Consider the following 8,033-nt stretch of genomic DNA (forward strand, 5'->3'; position numbering starts at 1 on the left):
GACCAGGGGACCGTAGAAATGCGATCTGGTGGTCTGTTCCGCAACCGGATCCGGTAAGTAGTTTAAGTATTGTTAAAGGGGGAGCCGTTGCGCAGATATCGCAGGCGAGTGTAACGGGGGGCACCATCTGCGTTGCCGGACTCCCCTACTTGTTATACGTACATCCGCAGATGAAAGTTCGCCGCAAGGCGTAGATAACTATAACTTTTGTTACTTGCCTTTGGCATGAGTTGAAAAATGAAGGCTACGAGTCTCTAAATACTAGATTTTTAAATCAAGACCCCGGGGAAAATTTGTTTTGTCAAATTCGCAAGCATGTTTTTTTTTAAAACGCATTAAAAACAGTTGTTAATTCCTTAAATTAAGTGGTCCTACCTTTGTCAATAGTAATTGTAAATATGATGGTGGCAAATCTTTAGGGCCATTTTCAAAATTTTTATCTGATTTCGTCAATTCGGTGACTATACAAGATGTTTCTATTTTCGAGTCTGATGTTAACTTAGTTGAAAAATACATTTGTGATTTTAATTCTCTTCATGGTTCTTCTGGATATTTATCAAAGAAAATTCAAATTCATGCCATGGGACCCTTCTCTCAAAAGATATCACTGAAAAGCATATTTTTATTTCTTTTAAAGAATACGATCAAGATTTTAATAAGTTAATTTATCCTTGCGATTTACTTGTAAATTTCATTTCAAATATCCATATTCGTTTGTACACTTTGAATCTTTTATCTTTACAATCATGAATTCTGTAAAATTCATGATTGTAAAGATAAAATATTAGATAAATGTACCAGACTCACTATTTATAAATATCTTAAAGATAATAATAAAAAAGAGCGTCCCAAATTTCATAAAAAGTTTTAATACAATATTTTAAATTTCTCAATATGATCTTTTCAATTTTCAAAGGAAATTTATTTCTTAGAAGGAAATTGAAACACTCCCAATATGATCTCATAAAACAGTTTTTCGCATGTATAGATTTCTGTAAACCTATTTATAGTTGCGTCATAATTTTTGTTCACTATTTTAAAACTGTTATGTGAGAAACGTTGTTCAGAATTATATTGTTTGTCATTTTTCCTATCCTTGAATGTTGTTTTTTTACTTTAATTATTGAAGTATTTATTTACATACTTATACATATTTATATTGTTTATGAGACGTTGTGAAGATAACTCCGAGGGGATTGTTTTTATATATATATATATATATATATATATATATATATATATATGTATATTTTATTTGGTCGATAACTGATGAAAAGACCTTCCTTTTGATGATCTTCCAAAATGAGGACCAGGAGTAAATTGGCTTCACTATTCTATAGTATATCACGTGGTCATTTCTTTGTAACTTTAGTAATTTCAAATGATTCCCAGGATGGTACACTTCTTCAATTCCCAAAAGCAACATTTTAACAAAAATAGGATATATAATCTTTGTATCTAGATGGGAAAGGGTAATAATTGCTGAGGGTGATTATTTTTGAGAATAAATCTAAGTTTAATCCATTTTTTGTGTTATTATTTCTTAACCTTCAACGGACTTTTTTGGTTGCCTGGTATTAAACCAAAAATACAGCAATCAAAAATTGTATGACGTCCATACTTTATTATGTACTAGAAATAAGAGTATAAAGACAAAACAGAAGATCACGACTTGTCAACAAATATATTTGGACCGGAGGAGACAACAAATATACTATAGCAGGAAAAGCAAAAGCAATTACACTTTGTTTAGTAGTCGGGAATCATTGAAATGGATTCCTACCGTTAAGCAAGAACTTAAACTACGCTAGAATAATAGGACATACATTATTATTCTTTGAACATAAGAAGTAACGACTCAAGAGACGATCGATTAAACAGTCCAGCACTGACGTTTCCAAACCAAAATCGAAAAATGGAAATTTCGAAGTCACTAATAGACACAGCAAATAGGATAAATGAAGTAAAATTACTACTTACAAGGAAAAAATGAGTGTCGTATGTTAAACCAAAAGTACATTAAAAAGGACCCCCTAAATCCTTGTTAAGGTAAATAGAAAATATCATAAATTCAACAGACACATAAGAGATAAATAAATCTTTTCAGCATTAAAATACTTGTTCAATTGTCTAATTGTCAATTCATCAACTCCAATGTTCAAAGAGCAGCAAGTTATAAACCTTAGTTGAGACAATTGAACAAGTACACAAGTGGATATATGCTGAAGGAATAAATTACATACTAAATACATAACATTACTTATGAAAGTGCACAACTGGCGCAGCAACTCGTGCTTATGACTATATACAAATGAATTGAACATTATTGATGTTTCAACCCTAGATCTCTCAATTATTTTGGTGTGGTAGCAGATTGATACAATCAATTGGTTCAAGTGACTGAAGAAAGTAAGACTCGATGAGTGGTTTCCGAAAAAGTGATCCTAATACCTAAAACATAAAAAGATCATAAACGTTAGAAAATATTGTAACTATGTATGTTACTTAATATATTTCAGTTTGTTAAATTATCTTTAAAATTTTACGTAGTACTTGTTGGGTGAGATAGATACACAAGTAACCATTTTTAACCAATTTTAAATTTCTTTGTGATTGCGATAACACGAGTCAATGACAGCGTGTCCCGACTATAACAAACTCTCTTCAAGTTATAATTATGGCTCCTAAATGTTTAAAGAGGAAGTGACTGTAATGAATTAATATTAAATATAAAATAATAAATTTGAATTATTTTACTAAAAAACGTAAAAAGTAAAATCATAAATCAAGACACTGAAAAATTTACCGTTTAGTTCTTGGCAACTGAGTATAATTTGTTACAAGATTTTAAAATAAATTTTATTATATTTTCAATATTAATTTTGACAAGAGAAAATAAAAAGACCTGCTAAATAATACATGGCAAATCTACACAACCTATTTAAAAGTCATGGGGAACTGCTACTCGAAGGTTGTTCAATATCGCAATAAAATATTTTCGTCGCAGGATGTATTTTCATAAACTAAAATTTTTATATTCTGAATTTTTTATAATAATAATTAATAGTAATATTAAAAGAAAAATAAAGAAACATTTTATGATAAACAAAATATTAATTAAGACATTTTCAGTTTTATTTAGTATATTTGAAGCTAACTCAACAATTCATAGAAAATGATTAAAAAACCTTTTTAAATAAATGTACTTGAGAATTTATAGAAAATGTCTAAATATTATTTTTAAAGGTAAAATTAACATAAATAGAAAAATTATTTTAGTGTTACTTAATATTTTTATGATTGAAGTAACTTAACAATTATTATATTTATTATATATTTATTAATTCAATATCAGTGTCACTTAATATTTTTTTTTAATTAAATTAACTTAACAATTAATAAAAAAAGCTTAAAATATATATTTAAAGGTAAAATTTGTAATACATAAGAAAAATCAATTTATCAATCAATTTATTCACATTCTATTATTTTTTTAACTAATAGGAAGAAGATGAAGGAAAGTTTATGTTTAAAGGTAAGTCATAATTTACCAACTATACTAAAGATAATTTAATACAACATACTGAAAATAAAATATGTTTAAATACATTAAGAATAAGCGATAAAATTTAAAATTAATTTAAAAAGAAATGTAACAAAATCAATTAATTATTTAAACAAAAATTATTAAATTTCATTGAATAATATTTAAAATAAGACAAATTTTACTTTGTAATTTTACAATTTTAAGACAAAAATCATTGAAAAATCTTTGAAAAAATTCAAATTACTTGAAAAATAAATTAAAATTTGTTAAAAACATATATTACACAAAATTTGAAATTCAGTGTCCTTATTTTTGTACTACATTTTCAAGATAGTACGAAAATGAAAATAAAGATAAACATGAAACAAAATCAATTAATTATATAAACAAAAATCATCAATGTTTCAGCAAATAATGTTTGACACTAAACAAATTTAAAATTTTACAATTTTAAGCCAAAAATCACTAGAAAAATTCAAATTATTTGAAAAATTTATTAAAACAATTTTAGATAATAGTGTAATATATAATTTATATTCTAACTTATTGTAAGTGAAAAATATAGTAGATTGACCAATTGTGACAACATTTAAAACAGAAAAAACACCTTGGAGGTAACTTCTGATAACTGATCATATTTAGATAACCAAAAATAATTGCTCAGCAAACATATTTATATTAAACACATGCACAATCTTTAACAATTAAAATTTGTAAGATAATCTTTAGTAAAATAAGATAAAATTTAAAGTTTATTAGACTATATGTCCAAAAGTTAACAGTTGTAATTTTGCTTTTAAAAACACACAATCGGTATGATACTATGCAAAATTTGTTTATAGTAAAAATGACTGACCTTTTATATTGACATTTCTGATTCATCATTTCCTCATTAAATGATATGCCATTTTAATTTTTCATTGGTCCTAAGGAACTTTCAACTTGGTGGGAATCTTTTTAGTTTCTTGGTTAAATGCTGAAAACAAAAAGTGGATATTAGTTATTCAATTTATTAAAATAATGTTATGTTAATGTTAGTTAGTAATACATTAGACTATATGTTCATCACTTACTTATCCACATATTAAAGAAAATTTTTTACAACACAAAACTGAACGGATGTAATTATGCTTTTAGAAACACACAATCGCACAAAGCAAAACTAGTAAATGTGAAACTGACCTTTTATATTTACGTTTCTGATTCATTTCATTTCCTTTCTTGGTAAAATTTCATACTAATTTAATTTCTCATTGGTCCTAAAAAACTTACAGCTAGTGGAAAGCTTCTTCGTTTCTTACGCCGATGCTATAATTAAAAATTGAGTAGTGGTTATTTAATATAATAATACTATTGTCATTAACAGCACCTTATAGTTTAAATACATGATTTATTATGAATAACTGATCAAAGCGTAACCGAACAACCCACACCGCCATTTTATATCTTACTTGATGAGCACACCACCAATATAACATTGAAGAATTGTGGGTTGCAAACTGGATGGACAATAATATTGTTAACAATATAATTTTAACCACTCTACAAAATTTAAAAATGATTTAAATTTTGCAATTTTCTATAATTTATATAGTAACCTATTGTGAGTGAAATATATTGTACATTGCAAATTATGAAGACATTCGATACAAAAAAGACGTCTATTTTGTGATAACTGAAATTATTTAAATGACCAAAAATAATTGCTCATCATACATATTTATACAAAACATAACATTTTTGAACAATTAAAATTTGAAATATTCTAAATCAATTAATTATATAAACAAAAATCATCAATGTTTCAGCAAATAATGTTTGACATTAAACAAATTTGAAATTTTACAATTTTAAGCCAAAAATCACTAGAAAAATTCAAATTACTTGAAAAATATCTTTAAATCTGTTAAAATGCTTTAAAATTTGATATTATCAATGAAAACTTCAAATTGGAGAAATTCTTCAACATAGACCGAAAATAAAAGTGAAAATATAGCAAATTTAATTGATTATATGAACAAAAATTATCAAATGTCATCAAATATGGTTTGAAACTACACGAATTTGAAAATTATATTGGGTAATTTGAGAATTTTAAGCTAAAAGTTACTGAAAGAACTGTTTAGTAAAATTTTAAATTCAATTATTCCGTTTGAAATAAAAAAGTACATATATTTTTTTAATGGAGTCTACAGAAAATATACCAAAATGTGAGCCCCGTAGCAGGTATACTGTATACTTAAAAGGGATACACATTTTCTTGTAAAAAATTTTACAAATAGTTCTTCTACATATTTCCAAAACTACAATTTTTTTCTATTAAAATTAGATAACTAAGTTTCTAAAATAATTAAAATTGTTGTTTTAAATACTAAAAAATATTATAAAATTTAAAAATCAAGCCATAAAAAATTGTATTTTTAAAAACACACAAACAACTTAATAATGAGCAAAATAAGTATGGTAAATGTAAATCTGACCTTTTAGAGTTACGTTTCTGATTCATTTCATTTTCTTCTTTCATAACATTTTATGCCAGATTAATTATTCTTTTCTTCTCAGGAACTTACAACTTGACGGAAAGCTTTTTAATTTCTTAGTCCAATGCTAAAAGCAAAAATCAATATTAACTACTTATGTAATAGATAAATTGAAAGAATATAATATAATTTATATAGTAATTTATTGTGATAAATGATCTTATTTAAATGACTAAAAATTATTGCTCATTATATATATTTATACAGAGAACTTTGAACAGTTAAAATTTGTAATATTGGCTTAAATGTGACAAGATAAAATTTTAAAATTGTTGGACTATATGTCCAATATCTTTATATCCATTATATTATTCATATGTTAATCAAAATTTATTTCTACAATGCAAATCTGTACGGTTATAATTGCACTTTTAAAACACATGATTAGTATCGACAAAATATGTTAATAGTAAATTAGTATACAGTAATTTACAATACAAAACTAAACAGCTGTAATTGTACTTTAAAAAACACAATTGGTATGATATGCAAAATTAATTTATAGTAAATGGAGACTTACCTTTTATACCTATGTTTCTAATTCATTACATTTTCTGTCCTCTTCAAATAACATGGCAGTTTATTTTCTCATTTGTCTTAAAGAACTTAAATCTTGGTAGAAAGCTTTTTCTTGGATATATGCTAAAAACAACAAATTGAAATTAGTTATCCAATTTATTAAAATAATTTTAGATAATAGTGTAACAAATATATTGTAATATAATTTATATTCTAACTTATTTTAAGTGAAAAATATAGTAGATTGACCAATTATGACAACATTTAAAACAGAAAAAACACCTTGGAGGTAACTTGTGATAACTGATCATATTTAGATAACCAAAAATAATTTCTCAGCAAACATATTTATATTAAACACATGCACAATTTTTAACAATTAAAATTTGTAAGATAATCTTTAGTAAAATAAGATAAAATTTAAAGTTTATTAGACTATATGTCCAAAAGTGAACAGTTGTAATTTTGCTTTTAAAAACACACAATTGGTATGATACTATACAAAATTTGTTTATAGTAAAAATGACTGACCTCTTATATTGACATTTCTGATTCATTTCATATCATTTCCTCACAAAATGACATGCCTGTTTAATTTTTCATTGGTCCTAAGGAACTTTCTACTTGTTGGTTATCTTTTTAGTTTCTTGGATAAATGCTGAAAACAAAAAGTGGATATTAGTTATTCAATTTATAATGTTATATATTAATTAGTTATACATTAGATTATATGTTCATCACTTACTTATCAATATATTAGAGAAAATTTTTTACAACACAAAACTGAACAGATGTAGTTATACTTTTAAAAACAGACAATCGGTATCATACAAAGCAAAACTACTTTACAGTAAATGTGAGACTGACCTTTTATGTTTACGTTTCTGATTCATTTCATTTCCTTTCTTGGTAAAATTTCATACCAATTTAATTTCTCATTGGTCCTAAAAAACTTACAACCAGTGGAAAGCTTCTTCGTTTCTTACGCCAATGCTATAATTAAAAATTGAGTATTGGTTATTTAATATAATAATACTGTTGTCATTAAAAGCACCTTATAGTTTAAATACATGGTTTATGATAAATAACTGAACAAAGCATAACCGAACAACCAAAAACGCCATTTTATATCTTACCTGATGAGCACACCACCCTGGTAACACCGGAGAATTGTGGGTTGCAAACTGGATGGTCAATAATATTGTTAACAATATAATTTTAACCACTCTACAAAAGTTAAAAATGATTTAAATTTTGCAATTTTCTATTATTTATATAGTATCCTATTGTGAGTGAAATATATTGTACATTGCCAATTATGGCGGCATTCGATACAAAAAAGACGTCTTGAAAGTAATTTGTGATATTATTTAAATGACCAAAAATAATTGCTCATTATACATATTTATACAAAACATAACATTTTT

General features: G+C 25.4%; 1 long non-coding RNA gene across 3 annotated transcripts; it reads right to left on the reverse strand.

The window, feature by feature from the left end:
• Window positions 1–1,665: 1,665 nt before the first annotated feature.
• LOC126265896 (uncharacterized) lies at window positions 1,666–7,728 on the reverse strand. 3 transcript variants are annotated; one of them, XR_007548382.1, is made up of 5 exons: window positions 7,661–7,728; window positions 7,474–7,599; window positions 7,138–7,264; window positions 6,608–6,729; window positions 1,666–2,451 (listed from the first exon to the last, which is right to left on the reverse strand). It is a non-coding gene; the product is annotated as an uncharacterized LOC126265896 (long non-coding RNA). The 3 variants fall into 3 exon arrangements; XR_007548383.1 differs by lacking the exon at window positions 1,666–2,451 and adding an exon at window positions 6,034–6,154; XR_007548384.1 differs by lacking the exons at window positions 6,608–6,729; window positions 7,138–7,264; window positions 7,474–7,599; window positions 7,661–7,728 and adding exons at window positions 4,404–4,523; window positions 4,730–4,855; window positions 4,917–4,991.
• Window positions 7,729–8,033: the final 305 nt, after the last annotated feature.

This window comes from Aethina tumida, chromosome 6, assembly GCF_024364675.1.
Source record: "Aethina tumida isolate Nest 87 chromosome 6, icAetTumi1.1, whole genome shotgun sequence".
Classification (NCBI taxonomy): Eukaryota; Metazoa; Arthropoda; class Insecta; order Coleoptera; family Nitidulidae; genus Aethina; species Aethina tumida.